The 19566-nt window shown below is 38.9% G+C and overlaps 1 long non-coding RNA gene across 1 annotated transcript; it reads left to right on the forward strand.

Annotated features, from left to right (window-relative positions):
• Window positions 1-12585: 12585 nt before the first annotated feature.
• LOC105007552 lies at window positions 12586-19550 on the forward strand. The gene is made up of 4 exons (XR_003782494.2): window positions 12586-12705; window positions 13910-14158; window positions 18530-18601; window positions 18720-19550. It is a non-coding gene; the product is annotated as an uncharacterized LOC105007552 (long non-coding RNA).
• The last annotated feature ends 16 nt before the right edge of the window (window positions 19551-19566 follow it).

Genomic DNA, 19566 nt, shown 5'->3' on the forward strand with positions numbered 1-19566 from the left:
TCTACAAGATGAAACTCAGTGTGAATTTCTCCAAGTCTCTTCTTATTATCCTAGCACATCAAAGACACTGTAATCCTGTCATAAATCATGACCCCCCCCCCCATCTCCCCAGAGCTCACCCTGGAGTGGGGGAAGGTCTACTAACCTAAGGATAAATCCAATCTCATAGGACAGAGTGGTGTTATCTTGAGGCCAGACAATAGCAAGCCGACCTTACACCTCAAAGAAGCTTCTGTTAACATTAACATTCCAATGATTGCCTACTAGGACAGAAATTAAATTATCAAAATTGGATATTCTAATTCTAATTTCACCAGTATGTCTGTTTCTCTTCTAAAGAGTTCAAACAAGTTAAAAACCCATCTCAAACAGCCCCCCCACCCCCACCATAGTGAGTGGAGTGCTCCAGGGTGTCTGTTCCTCTCTTTACAATTTAGACTATGTAAGACTTCTCAACTTGGTTTTCTAGAATACAACGTGATGCAGAATTACTTTCTCAGTATCAATTAAAACATGGCAAAATTTTGTAAACATGTAAGGAATAACAAAATGTGCTCCCTGCACATTTTTACCTACTTTTTCCATAATTCAAGAGCTTAATATGATGACTTCTAATCAAATATCAAAAGATACTGAACAGTAACAATCCCATAGTCACTTAGTCATCCCATCAAATTAGTTATTTCTTAACTAAACCAAGTTAAAATGGGAAGATGTATTCTACTCAACCATAATCATGTTAGATTTAGTATAAAACAAACTTTTCAAAAACCCAATTAGACAAACACTGTGAACGGACACTTAAGGGATGTTGATTTTAACAGATGCCAATTTTCTGTTATAACAATGGAAACAGAAAAACAAAATTCTTCATGTAACTCTTTAAATACCTATTTATTACGCTTTGAACTCTAAGTTCAACTCATTTTCAATATAGATAATCATTTCATACAATCCACCCCTGCCTTCACAACAGAGTCAACGGAAAATGACTCCAAGCGTGAAAGCAGAACCATAACAGGACGGACATGAAAAGAAAATAGATAGTTGGGAGGAATCTAACATTCATTCAGTAAAAAAGTCGCAAACTGAACATCTAACAAAAACAAATTTGAAAATAATAAAAACATCCACAAATGAAAAAAAATTAAATAAATGTGCCACACGGTCACTCGTGTGAAGGAACCCATAAAACCTATAGCCCAAATCAGCATATTAAAATGTGCATTTCCACAGGCAATGCCCAAACTAAGTGGAGACCTAGAGTCATCCAAAAAAACACCATGACTCAATTTACCTCCTAACGTCTAGGGAATTTTCTCAACTTTCTCAACAGAATCGCTACTTTCATGCAGATGTCATGCAAAGACATCAAGATTGTTCTAGCAATTAACAAGGTTGGATGACTCTAGGTCTCCACCCTTACAACAATTGATTACAAAATCATAAATTTTAACATTAAACCTATTGAAAGGAAAATGCATTTAGCTTTCACTTAATGTTTGATTATCCCAAAACTGAATACGCTTGTCCTGGTAAAATTACCATAGATGAGACCAGTCTGAACACCCAAATTGAACCTGTTAGAAATCGGCCATTTCGTATAGTGGTTGTAATAATTAGCATACCCGTTTGTCAAGGGAGAGAGAAAGTATATTATTTATTGCAGCATTAGAAAGTCTTGTTCATGAGGTTACGGACCTGGTCTTCCTTACACAACCTCAATCTCATCTCAGTCAATCTCTTCTCACTGTAATGTTGGTTACCAGCTAGCCTATACATTAAGGGCGTTTCTAACTTTTTAGAAGTCAATGCCATATGGCCATCGTAAACATTCCTGTAGAGCGCTACCTACTGAGAGATAATCTAAACAGAGGTGTTTCTGTTGTTCTCATTATCTAGGCACATTCACTTCCAATGAAACGTACATACATATTGTAATTGTTAATGCTCAGATTCTACAGTCCCCCCTATCAAACATTTAAAGAAAAACATTACATGTTTGATAAAACATTACAAGTACAATTCAATTCCTAATGAAAAGAAAAGGCCCATACACTTATTTTACAAATGACTAAGATGAAACAACAGAAGGAGTATCTGACCAATCAGGTCATATTGTTCCTCAAATGAAAATTAATGTAAACAAGATAATTGACACACCACACTCCGACACATAACTCAATGTATGACAGTCATCAATCCTGTCCCCACCTCAGATTATAAAGGTCAAGAAACATTGACATCAACAGGTTATTATCAGTGTTAACGGTGTTCAGCAGAAAACCAGACTCAACATGACATCATGATTAAAACATTTCCCCCAAAGTCCATTGAACAATCAAAACCCCCCTTGTCCGTATCATGATCCATGCGACAAAATCATACAAAAGACTTATGCATATCCTGTTGTACCTGTGACAGATTTCTACCTATAAAATAGGGAAAACATCTACCTTTGACAGGGACCACCTATAATAGGGAACACTTCCCTGTCCAAACATACCATGATAGTCATCATAATGTAGATCATTAAGCATCATCAAAAATATGCTGAAGTCCAATACTGGGATTGTCATCGTACAGAGTTTCCCACCTGTCTTGCGAGAAACAAACCTTCATACATATGAAATCACCATATCAGTTTATTTAGGAAAATCTCAAATTGTAAGGAAAGAAGTTAGTTTCCAATCAAGTGTCCTTCAGTTCTTGTCTTCAGTTGTCTTTGTCTTGCATCAGTGATGAAAGTTCCAATATCAGTTATTGCAGTCAGTGTGATGTGGACCCAGCAAATTGCCTGGTTGTCCTAACAAGTCAGTGTAGGTGTATAATGGAACAGTGAGTTTCCAACACTTCACTTAATCAAGATTAACACCACAACAGTGTCTTCCACTGTGTTGGGACCATGTGACCTTTCCAGTCAACTGGCCCGTGGTACTCTGACTTGTAGTTTGTGTAGTCCTTCAGGACTCCAGTGGATTCTCCTCATCTCGCTGTCGATGATTCAACTAGAAATGGATTGTGAAGCCAAGTGATCTGACCCTGGCATCGTTCTGCCATGTGAGTGGTCAGGAAAATTCGAAACAGATTCAACCAATGTGGTTGTAGAAGTCCTTCTTGAACATGTTGCTGGTGCTCACACACTCAGTTGTCTGTGTCCAGTCAGTGACGTGATGTATCATCAGAAAAGGGGTTGTGATGTCCTGATCTGTTGAAAGTATACCTGCAAAACAACGATTAGTGTGGTTCAACAGTCCATCGGACTTTCATCCACTGGGTATGGTTCCGTCAACTCCCAACAATGAAGACAATAGATCAGTCCTGGAAACTTGTGGATCTCAGAAGTTCCATCATAAGAGTGAAGTGTACACTCTATTCAGACAAGTTTCCATAAAAGTTTATGTCAAAGTTCCTTTCCCATCCAGAACTGGCTTGGTTGTTTTATGACTCCTTGTGCTATATTAATGCCCGATAGGAGCTAGCAGTGGAATCAAATTGTCAGACTTGACTTTGCTTAGCCAAATCAGAAATGGTTAGATCTATACTATTCAACCATTAAAATTTTAGACCTTACATCAAACAAAACAATTTCCAAATAAACCAATTAAAAACATCCTGTAAATGGAAAATGTAAAACATAACAGATGCCAATGCTCCGTTATAACTATGCAAAGAGGAAAAACTAATTTTTTCACAAAACTCCTTATAAATACCAATTTGATTTGCCTTGAGCCCTAAGCTCAACTCTTTCCAATCATAATCAATTATCATATCATACATCCCCCCTGCCTTCACTTCATTAAGTCAATGGAAAATGACACCATGAGTGAATGCAGAACAATGACAAATAAGGCTACAGGAGGCGCCATCCTGAACCCACACTGGCCATCTTTTCAGGACAGACATGAAAAATAGAGATTTGGTAGTAGGGATGGATCTATAATTCGATAAGGAGTTGCATCCTGTATATTCATCAAAACAAAGTGAACAAGTTAAAAAACACAAACATTCACTAATACAAAGACATCAATGTGCAACACGGTCGCTTGTGCGAAGGAATTATAAACCATATAACCCATTAACAAATTTTACCACATAGCTAAACAGCTCTCAAATGTGTCTTTGCCACAGTACCATCACACAGGTCTGTGAAATTGGCTATCATGCATTTATAATATCCTGTAGTTTCTTGGCACATGCCTAAATAAATTGTTTGGCCCACAGGGGATGAACTGTGTAACTAAATTGTAGGAGTGAAAAACTCCAGCCCATGTGCAGTGGTTTACCTGTTGCAACCACCAGGGCAATTGTATTAGCATAGCGACAGCATACAACTTTAGAATTTTTATAGGCAATGGCCAAACTACCTAGTGAAAAACACAGTGTCTTGAGCAACCTCCTAAATTTTTGGAAATTCGCAAAGTTTGATTCATTTTTATTCCAAATAGTGGCGGTCAGCTAAACCTTAAATCACAACTTTATGCTTTTTCTTTGTTCTATCATCAACAATGGGGGATGACTTTTGGTCTCTACCCTCACTTCAGTTGGTTTCAAAATCATACATTTCAACATTAAAGCTAATGAGAGAAAAATATATTTAGCTTTCACTTAATGTTTGTTTATCCCAAAACTGTATATGCTTTTGTTGATAAAATTACCATAGATGAGACCAGACTGAACACTCGAATTTAACCCTTAGTAATAGGCTACTCTGATGTAATGGGAAAGGTTGCTACTATGAGCTCCACCCATTTATGGTAATCCATTAAAAAGGCCAAATGTTAGTTTATGGTCCTCAGACTATCCTATCAATTTAGCCAACATCCTTTGTTAACTGGAGATTTTGATTTAGTGTCCAACCCATCTAATATTTTCGCAGTTTGTAAAAATGTGATCTATACAACAACTCAACATTAGGGTGGAAATTAAGAAACTCTTAAGAATGGCAATCCAGACAGAAAACAGATGTATGACGTCACTACAATCAAGGTACAATAAGTAATCCAAAGGAAACTCAATGTAGGCCTTAAACACGGTTACATCAATACTCTATTTGTTCATTAGTCAATTTACCATTTTAGAATTTGAACTCCATTAACGAGTATCAGGTGTTGGTTTTGAAAACAAGCATTATCCCAGTTATCGTTGGTAAATACAAATAAGAGAAACTATATTATTTAACCAAACTCAATTCAGCATTTAAAATACATCTAATTGTTATGTTGGGGAATATACTCGCTTCAGCTGTATTACCCTTTTTTTTTAAGGCTATGACTATATTGGATTCAAATTCAGTCCTCATGGGACACTGCATGTTTCCTTAACGTACAACTCTATCACCATGTGGATTCTCCATCCTACAACTTATACAATATATAAGGAGAGCGAAAACACAATACGTTAACCTTTTTGTAAGACAACCTTGAGACTATTTTACCAGATTAGAAAATCATTGAACAAAATCCTAATTCCTCATAGGTTTCAGACATACTCACTTGTGCTAGCGAACAGCTCAGCAAGCAACAGACAAGTACCACGTGGTGGGCCTTGATTAAGGCCTACCTACATTGTCGTGAGACACCCCTTGAGGCCTTACGGTTTTAAACATTATCATCAACGCAGTAAATACGTTTGACTCAAAATTACATAAGTACACATGACAAAGCACAACAAAACAGGTTATTCCTTGAATACCTATTAAAACATGTTCAAGCATGACAGAACAAAACAGGCTATTTCGAATGCCTATTAAAACATGCTATATAACATTCAATTGCTTCTCAAACTACATGTAATATTTAATTAAATAAGCTTGGCTATTACCGAGGAAGGTGATCAGGTTTCCTTGATAAGTTCCAGCTTCATTTAATGATTAAGTACGATACATTTTTAGGAAATAAACATTTAAGAACTCTGAATCAATGATTATGAAAGCTCACGTCAGTTCCTAGTATTGTCCATGATTCCAGGATCCCATAAGAGAGACTCCATCTTGAGACTACTGTCGGTCAGCCAGGTGGTCAAACAGAATGAATCTTCGTCCATTTCGATTGTCTCCTTTTGCGCCTTTCGACTGTTGTCCATTCTCGGCCATCTTAACTTTCCTCTGTCTTCTCTCTTCGTCTGTACCACACTCTCCATCTGTCCATATACAACTTCCTCGGAATCCATCCTGTTTAGCCGGAAAACTTTATTTTTCTTTCTGTCCATTTCGAGTCCAGGCATCGTTGTTATTGATCCTTTTCGTTCTTGATGATATCCTATTCGCGCCTTGCTTTTTAAACATGAACGCATCATGCGCGTCAGAGGCTGCAGTCCTCTTGTTGTATTTGTACAACTGGACGGCATTATATTTTTACTTGTACAAGTCACTGTATAATTGCCGAAAAATACAATATCACACACTAATCCCGAAAAGGAAAATGGAGTGTCATCATACTATGGCGACATGGAATACAGTTCAGCCCTGAAGCACACCGGTCAACACCCCAACAAATTGAGACGGACTGTCCGCACCTGCAGACAGATTCCACGCAATAAAAATCACGGCCTAGTCGGGTCGTCATAGGGCTTGTTTGACAAACTAAAGCTTTTTTGCAATCTTGACAGTTCGTTCTATGGCGTAGTTTTAAGTCTCACTGTTCAGGTGTCTTCAGCAACCAGTAACCGGGAAAACAACTTCTTCCTCATGATTGCAAATCGAGCCCCTAAGCTCTCCAACCGAAGTTCAGCAGAATCGTTTAAAACATATCCATCGGGTCGCGGCAGCATCATGTTAGAAATCGGCCATTTCGTATAGTGGTTGTAATAATTAGCATACCCGTTTGTCAAGGGAGAGAGAAAGTATATTATTTATTGCAGCATTAGAAAGTCTTGTTCATGAGGTTACGGACATGGTCTTCCTTACACAACCTCAATCTCATCTCAGTCAATCTCTTCTCACTGTAATGTTGGTTACCAGCTAGCCTATACATTAAGGGCATTTCTAACTTTTTAGAAGTCAACCCCCATGCCATATGGCCATCGTAAACATTCCTGTCATTAGAGCGCTACCTACTGAGAGATAATCTAAACAGAGGTGTTTCTGTTGTTCTCATTATCTAGGCACATTCACTTCCAATGAAACGTACATTCATATTGTAATTGTTAATGCTCAGATTCTACAAACCCTTAGTAATAGGCTACTTCGAGTTAACTCCCCTTCCTGAAGCTCTGAGCTCCACACATTTATGGTGAGCCATTAAAAAGGCCAAATGTTTGTTTATGGTCCTCAGACTATACTATCAATTTAGCCTACATTGTTAGTTAACTGAAGATTTAGAGTTAGTGTCCAACCCATATATACACTCACCTAAAGAATTATTAGGAACACCATACTAATACTGTGTTTGACCCCCTTTCACCTTCAGAACTGCCTTAATTCTACGTGGCATTGATTCAACAAGGTGCTGAAAGCCTTCTTTAGAAATGTTGGCCCATAATGATAGGATAGCATCTTGCAGTTGATGGAGATTTGTGGGATGCACATCCAGGGCACGAAGCTCCCGTTCCACAACATCCCAAAATGCTCTATTGGGTTGAGATCTGGTGACTGTGGGGGCCATTTCAGTACAGTGAACTCATTGTCATGTTCAAGAAACCAATTTGAAATGATTCGAGCTTTGTGACATGGTGCATTATCCTGCTGGAAGTAGCCATCAGAGGATGGGTACATGGTGGTCATAAAGGGATGGACATGGTCAGAAACAATGCTCAGGTAGGCTGTGGCATTTAAACGATGCCCAATTGGCACTAAGGGGCCTAAAGTGTGCCAAGAAAACATCCCACACACCATTACACCACCACCACCAGCCTGCACAGTGGTAACAAGGCATGATGGATCCATGTTCTCATTCTGTTTACGCCAAATTCTGACACATTCTTCCAGTCTTCAACTGTCCAAATTGGTGCAAATTGTAGCCCCTTTTTCCCATTTGTAGTGGATATGAGTGGAACCCGGTGGGGTCTTCTGTTGTTGTAGCCCATCCGCCTCAAGGTTATGCGTGTTGTGGCTTCACAAATGCTTTGCTGCATACCTCGGTTGTAACAAGTGGTTATTTCAATAAAAGTTGCTCTTCTATCAGCTTGAATCAGTCTGCCCATTCTCCTCTGACCTCTAGCATCAACAAGGCATTTTCGCCCACAGGACTTCCGCATACTGGATGTTTTTCCCTTTTCACACCATTCTTTGTAAACCCTAGAAATGGTTGTGTGTGAAAATCCCAGTAACTGAGCAGATTGTGAAATACTCAGACCGGCCCGTCTGGCACCAACATCCATGCCACGCTCAAATTTGCTTAAATCACCTTTCTTTCCCATTCTGACATTCAGTTTGGAGTTCAGGAGATTGTCTTGACCAGGACCACACCCCTAAATGCATTGAAGCAACTGCCATGTGATTGGTTGATTAGATAATTGCATTAATGAGAAATTTAACAGGTGTTCCTAATAATCCTTTAGGTGAGTGTACACTGACAGGGAAGGCTGCCTGTCACAAGTCCCTGAGGAAGAGCTTAAAGCCGCACAGCATGCAAGTAGGGAAAGATGATAGATACTGTAGATACTAGCAACATTGCTAAGAACTTATTCTGTAGGACACTAATTCTGGTCAACATATGTAGGAGACAGTGTTTACCTTTCATCTTATCACTATATTATCGTATCACTCTCTTGAGCTCACATAACTGAGGGTTGTTGAACAAGGAACAAAACCTTTAACCTGCTCCAGTTGTCCTTATGGCCTACCTTGAGGGCCTGAGTTGTGCACCTTGTCAGTCTTAACCCAGATACATTGTGGTAAATTACATGTGCTTTACCACTACTCAACTTCTCACTACTCAACACTCTTGCTGCACCACCTGCTCACAGCTGCACAAAGACAGAACAACGTTGGCACAAGCAAAGAACACTTGTGAATCTTAACAGTGCCCAAAACAATGCACATACATAAGTTATCCTATGTAATAGTAAGTCTGTTGCAAAAGATCGTTACTCGTTGTTCTTTAGGGTGTGAAGCCTGGTCCGGTTGATAGCATGGAGGTTCAGAAAACCAACTAACTTGTGTGCTGATAGAATAAGGTAAGGTTAGATACACCTCAAATTGATGTTTTAGAAATGTTCTATTTGGAGTTTGTAAATCTGTTATAATGCATGTTATTTCATGTTCACTGAGCTTTTACCCATTTAAGCCATCAATTATGCCCCAAAAAATGCTAAAAATGTTTTGCAGGAGTTCCTTCTACAAAGCTCTCCATGGAAAAATGCTTGACATGGACCTTCTCCACATCTCAGAAACATATGCTAACTTCACTCCACTAACTGCCCCTTGTGTGACAACTGTGGACATGCCAGCCAACTGATTAAGTCTGCCTGTGGGCCAGTGCAAGCTGGCAGTGTCTTATCAACCTCTACTGGCAAAAATACATTAAATTGTGAAGATACCTGATGCCCCTTCTACACCACCACTTCCATTAGATGGCTGCAGGCTTCCATCTTCTCAGTGTGTCTACATCCTTATTCATCAAGAGCAGCTCCATGACTAAGCATTAGAGACAACCTACAAGATGTCACATAAAAGACATTCTAGTTGAGAGGATATATAAAGTTCTTAAGGTTTCAAACACTATTAGAGAGAAGGCTGAACACAAATTTTTGCTTGCAGAAAAGTCTGTTTCACAACTGAATGTGTCCCCCTGCTTGGGTGCTAGTTCAGTTATTACAAAATAATATTAAGAATTAGTATTTGTTTGAAGTTGTTATATTTTAGCACCTGTTGAAACTCAGTTTTCAAAACAAGTATTGGTGTTCCTGTAAAGAAAAATAAATTATGGATTGTATGAAGAATATTTTAATGTGTATCATTTCAACAGTTCAACAAATAATAGTTAATATTCATTAATAAATGTAAATCTTCTGTATTCCATTGACATGCTGTTGAATCTTTCATTTTTTCTGTTCGGTGCTTACTAAAACAAATTTCCTTATTAAGGCCAATACAAGATCAACACAAACAACTAATATGCATTGAAGTGTAACAAGTTATTAATACATTTAATCCACAAATTATACATTTCATATTTTGACATTTGTGAAGTTTACCTGATTTGTGGTAGGCACACAATCTGGGAATATCCAATAAACATTTAATTATAGGTAACTATTGCTTAATGCAGTTGGTTATCTTTGAAAAAAGAACCTGCATGGTCAGAGTGACCCAAAGCAAAAACAAATGTACATTTATACCAGCTTGGTCCATGCTCTGACCAAAGGTCCATTTTGATTGACCAGCAAGCACGACTGCAAATAGTTAGTTGATGCTTCCTAAGACAATCAGAGGGATGACTATGTCAAACAGCTTGTGCTCCTTTACTCTCTGAATCATTCTTTTAACATGCATCCTTTGCCTGGCACAGGATAGGGCCTCCCTAACCTCATGCGCTGGCATCTGTGGCGCCTCTGCAGAAAAGCTGGCTGACATATCCCGCATGGAACAAGATCATCCACGAGGTAGCCCTCATCCACCATAAAGGCCATGATCAGGGATAAGTAAGGAAAGAATTCCTGGCTGCATAACAATCTCATTGTCACTCACAGAACCAGCATACAAAGAGGACACAAAAGTGACAACTCCGTGTGGTGACGTTCCCAACATGCCCTTGAAGGTACAGAGTGAAGAAAACACCTCACTTTGCAGGAGTAGGGAAGATGGTGTCTGGCAGCAAAGTTCAGTGCAGTTGATCACAACTTTGGTGTCTAGATAATTAGATCATTGAACTTGGGTGGCATGTTGGCTTTGATGTTATCTTTGGGGATCCTTATCCATACTAAGCCAAGCAGGAAGTAGAAGAAGTTGGCACAAGACATGATTATCTGGATCACTGTTGACTGGTGGATGTAAAAAAAAAAGAAGCCCAAATCCTTCTGTTTCAGACCCAGACCCAACAAGAAAAACTCATTGATTGGTGGGAGTGACTAGACAAAAAGAAAAACGTTTTAGTACAATATATTCCCCTTGCATTGGGTTAGGTCCATAACACAAATGAAGTGAAGAATAATAGATTTAAACAGAAGGAAAAATAACAGTATGATACATATTCCATATAAAGTAATGTATTCAATGGAGTTGTCACTTAATGTTTTTGGTCAAGGAACACTTATCTTGGACGTGTTTGCACTGGTGACTCTTAACTTGGTGTCTGCTGACCTCAATCAGATCCCAGTATGCCACCAGGAGGGTGTAGGTCGCAAATGTACAGTAAACCATTGTACACGAAAGTGGCGTTGTGTTGTCAGGTTTTCCAGCTTTGTTTGAAGCTCCTGATTTTCTCCTGCTTGCTCCTAATTCACCAATATTAAGGCCATATCCAGGGCTGCGGAATTCTGGCCTGCACAGTAATCATGCGTCTAGATTGGATCAGAAACTGCACAGTCCATCATTGTTAGCGAACATTTCTCGCTTTGTTCGTCTTCCTATGTAGGGGCAGGGGGGTTCGGTCACCTAGTGGTCTGGAGCACTTCTGTTGAGAGTAATTTGAAATGCTGCATTTCTGCAAATGTTGGTGGGATTTGGGCTGTTGCGGTTGTGTTCTGGGCTGATGCTGTTGTGATCTGTTGTAGTTTTCCACATCACCTCAGTCCATCTTAAATGAGCTTGGGCCCAGAGAATGCGACAGTGTTTTTGGATCTTGTTTATATATGTTTTTTTCTTTGCATGTTTTTAAAAAGTTCTAATTTGCATTTGTGGATGCAGCGACATCCACAAATACTCACAGACAATGGATTTTGGATGTGTTTCTGAGCCCATGCAGTGTTGTCCACTACAGAATCATGTCTGTTTTTAATGCCACTTTAGGGCCCAAAGATCACAGCCATCCAATATTGGTTTTCGTGTACAGAGATTTCTCTTTTAATGAAGTTTTGTGTTGTAGATGATGAGATCCCCAAACTCTTTGCAATTTTAGGTTGAGAAACGTTATTCTTAAGTTGTTGCACTATTTGCCTGTGCAGTCTTTCACAGAGTGGTGAACTACGGTGGCCCACGGGTGCACAACACAACAACATTTGCAATGCAAACAAAAGACAGCAACATAAAAAAAATGCAAAGAAAAAAGAATATATAAACAAGATCCAGAAACACTGTCGCCTTCATTGGGCCCAAGCTCATTTAAGATGGACTGACGTGAAGTGGAAAAGAAGACCTTGCTTATTTCAGCAAGACAATGCGCCAACACATTCTGTACATATTACAACAGCATGGCTCAGTAGTAAAAGTGTCCGGGTGCTTAATTAACTGGTCTGCCTGCAGTCCAGACCTGTCACCCATTGAAAACATTAGGAGCATTATGAAACAAAAAATACAACATAAGAGACCCTGAAATCATTATCAGCTGAAATCCTATATCAAGCAAGAATAGGAAAACATCTTCCTTTCATAACTACATCAATTGGTGTCCTCAGTTCCCTTACAGAATATTGTTAAAAGAGGTGATGCAACACAGTGGTAAACAGTGGTTGTCACCTCCTACCCACCACACCTAGACTCCATTTCCTTAAACAGGAAATCAAAAGATACAGCGAACAACAACTCGTCGGATAATGATCAGTCTTATTTAATGTGTGGTATCCACAAAATACACAGACCAACATCACTATTTCTCTATTGTCAATGTAAGTAGATACAGCATATATCTACATTTAGAGGTTTAATGTGCTTTATTGTAGCAGTAGCCTTTGGTTACATTGATTTGACTTAATCAACACAGAATTCCATAGCTGTTTTGTTATTTCTGTTCTGTTGGTGATGTTTCACAAGACAAAGTGTTTCTGTCTTTAATGAATTTGTTGAGAGCATGTCTTAATCCTTCAGTGAAGTAAAAAAAAAAAAGTTATTCCACTCTCGGTCTTCCCGCTGAAAGGCATACTCAAACCTCCTAGGTTATTTAATTAATTAGCAGTTACACACAAAAGTGCAATTATTATGGATAGTCAGATTCATTTATGACTTTGACTTAAATAATGAAATACTCTGAAAAAAACAACGAAGACCAGTGCACCTTTTTATTTCCTTTCCAAAAAAGTTGAAAAAGTATGTTTTGAGTGAGTAACAGAAGCGTTCAGTTTGCAGTCTCTTAATTTCAACCTTTCTCTTCCATACTCAAAACCTTAATTTTTAAGGCCCCACTGAAAAAGGTGCAGTGGCCTCTTAATTTTTTTCCGGAGCTGTAAATATTTAAATAATAATCTCGTTTAATGGACACAAAAAATCTGCCTTTTCAGTGGGGCTTTGTTTGGGATTAACCCCAATTTATACTATCTGAGAACATATTCACATATAAAGAAATGAAAGATCCTGGGCTGGATGTTTTCACCTTGTTGCTCTGTGATTCGATTTACGAGATGCAGTCTTGGCTGGAATTACAAGATCTACACAATACAATATCTACACAAACATTAATATGCATTGCAGTTTTACAAGTAATTGATACATTTAATCCACAAATTATACATTTCATATTTTGACATTTGTGAAGTTGTGGTAGGAACAAAATCAGGTAATATCCAATAAACATTTCATTACTTGTAACTATTACTTAATGCAGTTGCATGTCTTTAAAAAAAATTATGCATGGGTCACCAAAGCAACTCACTAACAATTGCTCCAAGTCACAGTGACCCAAAGCAAAAACAAATGTACATTTATAGCAGCTTGGCCCATGCTCTGACCAAAGTCCATTTTGATTGACCAGCAAGCATGACTGCAAATAGTTAGTTGATGCTTCTTAAGACAATCAGAGGGATGACTATGTCAAACAGCTTGTGCTCCTTTACTCTCTGAATCATTCTTTTGACATGCACCCTTTGCCTGGCACAGGATAGGGCCTCCCTAACCTCATGCGCTGGCATCTGTGGCGCCTCTGCAGAAAAGCTGGCTGACATATCCCGCATGGAACAAGATCATCCACGAGGAAGCCCTCATCCACCATAAAGGCCATGATCAGGGATAAGTAAGGAAAGAATTCCTGGCTGCCTAACAATCTCCTTGTCACTCACAGAACCAGCATACAAAGAGGACACAAAAGTGACAACTCCGTGTGGTGACGTTCCCAACATGCCCTTGAAGGTACAGAGTGAAGAAAACACCTCACTTTGCAGGAGTAGGGAAGATGGTTTCTGGCAGCAAAGTTCAGTGCAGTTGATCACAGCTTTGGTGTCTAGATAATTAGATTGTTGAACTTGGGTGGCATGTTGGCTTTGATGTTATATTTGGGGATCCATATCCATACTGAACCAAGCAGGAAGTAGAAGAAGTTGGCACAAGACATAATTATCTGGATCACTGTTGACTGGTGGATGTAAAAAAATCCTTCTGTTTCAGACCCAACAAGAAAAACTCATTGATTGGTGGGAGTGACTAAACAAAAAGAAAAATGTTTTAGTACAATATATTCCCCTTGCATTGGGTTAGGTCCATAACACAAATAAAGTGAAGAATAATAGATTTAAACAGAAGGAAAAATAACAGTATGATACATATTCCATATAAAGTAATGTATTCAATGGATTTGTCACTTACTGTTTTTGGTCAAGGAACACTTATCTTGGACGTGTTTGCACTGGTGACTCTTAACTTGGTGTCTGCTGACCTCAATCAGATCCCAGTATGCCACCAGGAGGGTGTAGGTCGCAAATCTACAGGAAACCATTGTACATGAAAGTGGCGTTGTGTTGTCAGGTTTTCTAGCTTTGTTTGAAGCTCCTGATTTTCTCCTGCTTTCTCCTAATTCACCAATATTAAGGCCATATCCAGGGCTGGGGAATTCTGGCCTGCACAGTAATCATGCGTCTAGATTGGATCAGAAACTGCACAGTCCATCGTTGTTAGCGAACATTTCTCGCCTTGTTTGTCTTCCTCTGTAGGGGGAGGGGGGTTCGGTCACCTAGTGGTCACCTAGTGGTCTGGAGCACTTCTGTTGAGAGTAATTTGTAATGCAGCATTTCTGCAAATGTTGGTGGGTTTTGGGCTGATGCGGTTGTGTTCTGGGCTGATGCTGTTGTGGTCTTTTGTAGTTTTCCACATCACCTCAGTCCATCTTAAATGAGCTTGGGCCCAGAGAATGCGACAGTGTTTTTGTATCTTGTTTATATATGTTTTTTTCTTTGCATGTTTTTAAAAAGTTCTAATTTGCATTTGTGGATGCAGCGACATCCACAAATACTCACAGACAATGGATTTTGGATGTGTTTCTGAGCCCATGCAGTGTTGTCCACTACAAAATCATGTCTGTTTTTAATGCCACTTTAGGGCCCAAAGATCACAGCCATCCAATATTGGTTTTCGTTTACAGAGATTTCTCTTTTAATGATGTTTTGTGTTGTAGATGATGAGATCCCCAAACTCTTTGCAATTTTAGGTTGAGAAACGTTATTCTTAAGTTGTTGCACTATTTGCCTGCGCAGTCTTTCACAGAGTGGTGAACTACGGTGGCCCACGGGTGCACAACACAACAACATTAGCAATGCAAACAAAAGACAGCAACATAAAAAAAATGCAAAGAAAAAAAGCATATATAAACAAGATCCAGAAACGCTGTCGCCTTCTTTGGGCCCAAGCTCATTTAAGATGGACTGACGTGAAGTGGAAAAGAAGACCTTGCTTATTTCAGCAAGACAATGCGACACCACATTCTGTACTTATTACAACAGCATGGCTCAGTAGTAAAAGTGTCCGGGTGCTTAATTAACTGGTCTGCCTGCAGTCCAGACCTGTCACCCATTGAAAACATTAGGAGCATTATGAAACAAAAAACACAACATAAGAGACCCTGAACTCTTTAGCAGCTGAAATCCTATATCAAGCAAGAATAGGAAAACATCTTCCTTTCATAACTACATCAATTGGTGTCCTCAGTTCCCTTACAGAATATTGTTAAAAGAGGTGATGCAACACAGTGGTAAACAGTGGTTGTCACCTCCTACCCACCACACCTTTACTCCATTTCCTTAAACAGGAAATCAAAAGATACAGCAAACAACATCTAGTTGGATAATGATCAGTCTTATTTAATGTGTGGTATCCACAAAATACACAGACCAACATCACTATTTCTCTATTGTCAATGTAAGTAGATACAGCATCTATCTGCATTTAGAGGTTCAATGTGCTTTATTGTAGCAGTAGCCTTTGGTTACATTGATTTGACTTAATCAACACTGAATTCCATAGCTGTTCTGTTGTTTCTGTTCTTTGGGTGATGTTTCACAAGACAAAGTGTTTCTGTCTTTAATTAATTTGTTGAGAGCATGTCTTAATCCTTCAGTGAAGTAAAAAAAAAATGTTATGCCACTCTTGGTCTTCCCGCTGAAAGGCATGCTCAAACCTCGTAGGTTATTTAATTAATTAGCAGTTACACACAAAAGTGCAATTATTATGGATAGTCAGAATCATTTATGACTTTGACTTGAATATTGAAATATTCTGAAAAAAACAGCAAAACCAGTGCACCTTTTTATTTCCTTTCCAAAAAAAGTTGAAAAAGTATGTTTTGAATGAGTAACAGAAGCGTTCAGTTTGCAGTCTCTTAATTTCAACCCTTCTCTTCCATACTCAAAACCTTAATTTTTAAGACCCCACTAAAAAAGGTGCAGTGGCCTCTAAATTTTTTTCCGGAGCTGTAAATATTTAAATAATAATCTCGTTTAATAGACCCAAAAAATCAGCCTTTTCAGTGGGGCTTTGTTTGGGATTAACCCCAATTTACACTATCTGAGAACACATTCACATATAAAGAAATGAAAGATCCTGGGCTGGATCTTGTTGCTCTGTGATTCGATTTACGAGATGAAGTCTGGGCTGGATGTGTAATATATTGCTTGCATTTGCATAATCTATGACTTGAAACACTGATACAGTATATCTCACTTTATTCACATGTTGTTGTGTAATAGAATTCATTTATAATTGATAGAATTTATATTTTCTACCAACAATCTACACACAATACAAAGCAAAAACACATTTTCTTTCTAAACTACTTAAATTATTGAATTCCAAGCCACATATTGTGATTGTTAAGCTCATTGAAATATATTGGACAAGGAGTTACGGTCCTCAAATAGGACAGTCACATCTGAATTTAGACCCCACCTTACACTGGTGTGTGTGACTCTGACAGCTAATATGCCTTTATAGTCTGAAATCAGATCCTCTATTTGTGTCTGTAACCATGTCTATGTTCTGTTTATCTGTACTGTAATGGGCCTGAAATGCTGGCTGCCTGTTGGATAGGTTATATAACATTTGGATCATAAATAGATTTACATCACTTAAAAAAAAGAAATGCAGCAACTCAGTTGTCCCCTCCTACCTAACACACCCCAGACTCCATTTCCGTAAAATGGAAACTGAAAGTTACAGTGAACTACTAGTATGATCAGTCTTGTTTAATGGGTGGTAGCCAGAACATTCACGGACCAACATCACTATTTCTAGAGCACAGACTGTCAGTCTGAGTAGATACAGCATTTATCTGCAATTTGAGGTTCAATGTGCTTTTTTTGTAGCAGTAGCCTGTGGTTACACTGATTTGACTTAATCAACAAATACTTCCATAGCTGTTCTTTTGTTATTTCTGTTCTTTTGGTGATGTTTCACAAGACAAAATTTTTTTGTGTTTATTGAAGTTGTTCAGAGCATGTCTTAATCCTTCATTGAAGTTAATTACTGTTTATTTTTATTTGCCACTCCAGGCGGTTCGAATGTTATCATTTGATTGAATGGGCGTTATCAGTGGTTATCAGCCTCATAGATATGGGTCAGAAGGGGCCTGCTAGCCTACTGGTAGGCTCAGAAGGCTGTTATCATCCATTCACATGGTTAATTTAGTATTTAGATCATTTAGTATTGACGAAATCATCACAGTTTAAAGGCTCTCATTTTAATGGTCTTGCCTGTAGACTTACCCTAACACTAACCCTGATCCATTTTAATGGTCTTACCTGTAGACTTACCCTTACCTTAACCCATTTTAATGGTCTTACCTGTAGACTTACCCTAACCCTAACCTTAACCCATTTTAATGGTCTTACCTGTAGCAGCGACCTGAATTCGTCTGGGATTGGATCTGGAGTCTTCTCGTGTATTTTTTCGTGATTTACCATGCGAATGGATGATAACAGCCTTCTGAGCCTACCAGTAGGCATAGCAGGCCCCTTCTGACCCATATCTATGAGGCTGATAACCACTGATAACGCCCATTCAATCCAATGATAACATTCGAACCGGGTGTCCACTCTCGGTCTTCCCGCTGAAAGGCATGCTCAAACCTCCTAGGTTATTTAATTAATTAGTAGGAACACACAAAAGTGCAATTATTCTGGATAGTCAGATTCATTTATGACTTTGAATTTAATGTTTTAATGCTCTGAAAAATACAGCTCCGGGAATAAAAGTTGTAAAAAATGTTGCAAAAGATTTTTACTCCTTGTTCTTTAGGGTGTGTAGCCTGGTTCTGGTTCATAGCATGGAGGTTCAGAAACCAACTAACTCATGTGCTGATGGAATAAGGTAAGGTTAGAGGCACCTCAAATTAATGTTTTAGAAATGTGCTATTTTTTGTAAATCTGTTATAATCCATGTTATTGTCATCAATTATGCCCCCAAAAATGCTTGAAATATTTGGCAGGAGTTCCCTCTACAAAGCTCTCCCTGGACAAATGCCTGACATGGACCTTCTCCACGTCTCAGAAACATATGCTAACTTTACTCCACTAACTGCCCCTCATGTGACAACTGTGGACATGCCAGCCAACATTCCCCTGATTAGGTCTGCCTTTGGACCAATGCAAGCTGGCAGTGTCTTAACAACCTCAAAAACACATTAAATTGTGAAGATACCTGATGCCCCTTCTACTTCAACACTTCCATTAGATGGCATGCTAGCTTCCATCTTCTCGGTGTGTGTACATCTTTATTCATCAAGAGCAGCTCCATGACTAAGCATTAGAGACAACCTACAAGATGTCACATAAAATCGAGGATGGTACAAGGGAGCAGAGCAGCATCACAGAATGGCATCAGCTCATGTTTTCCAGAGGTTTGCCATGTACCAGGGGAGACATCCACTGACCACCTAGTGGAACAGATGTCCAAGGGTTCTAGTATGCAGACCATGGAGATGAAAAGGTGGCTGCACATTGAACATTTTTTACTTCTTCCAATGTGGCTTTGTAGTCCACCAAGATGACCCATGGTTAGGATCGCCTCCAGGTGGCATCCTATTTGTAAGTTCCCACTTTGGTGTCTTGGAGGCTAAGTGGGCAAGTGTACAAAGTTATGTGCCTTACCTGAAAATACAGAATGGAGAGCTTAAGTTGAAGAGACCACATGTGCAAGGTGCAAGGTCAAATCTTTCTAACAGGTTGTAGCTGATGTGACTTTGTCATCTGTGCTCAGGAGGACATTCTAGTTGAGAGGATATATAAAGATCTTCAGGTTTCAAACACTATTAGAGAGAAGGCTGTACACAAATT

This window comes from Esox lucius, chromosome 11, assembly GCF_011004845.1.
Source record: "Esox lucius isolate fEsoLuc1 chromosome 11, fEsoLuc1.pri, whole genome shotgun sequence".
NCBI classification, from domain to species: Eukaryota; Metazoa; Chordata; class Actinopteri; order Esociformes; family Esocidae; genus Esox; species Esox lucius.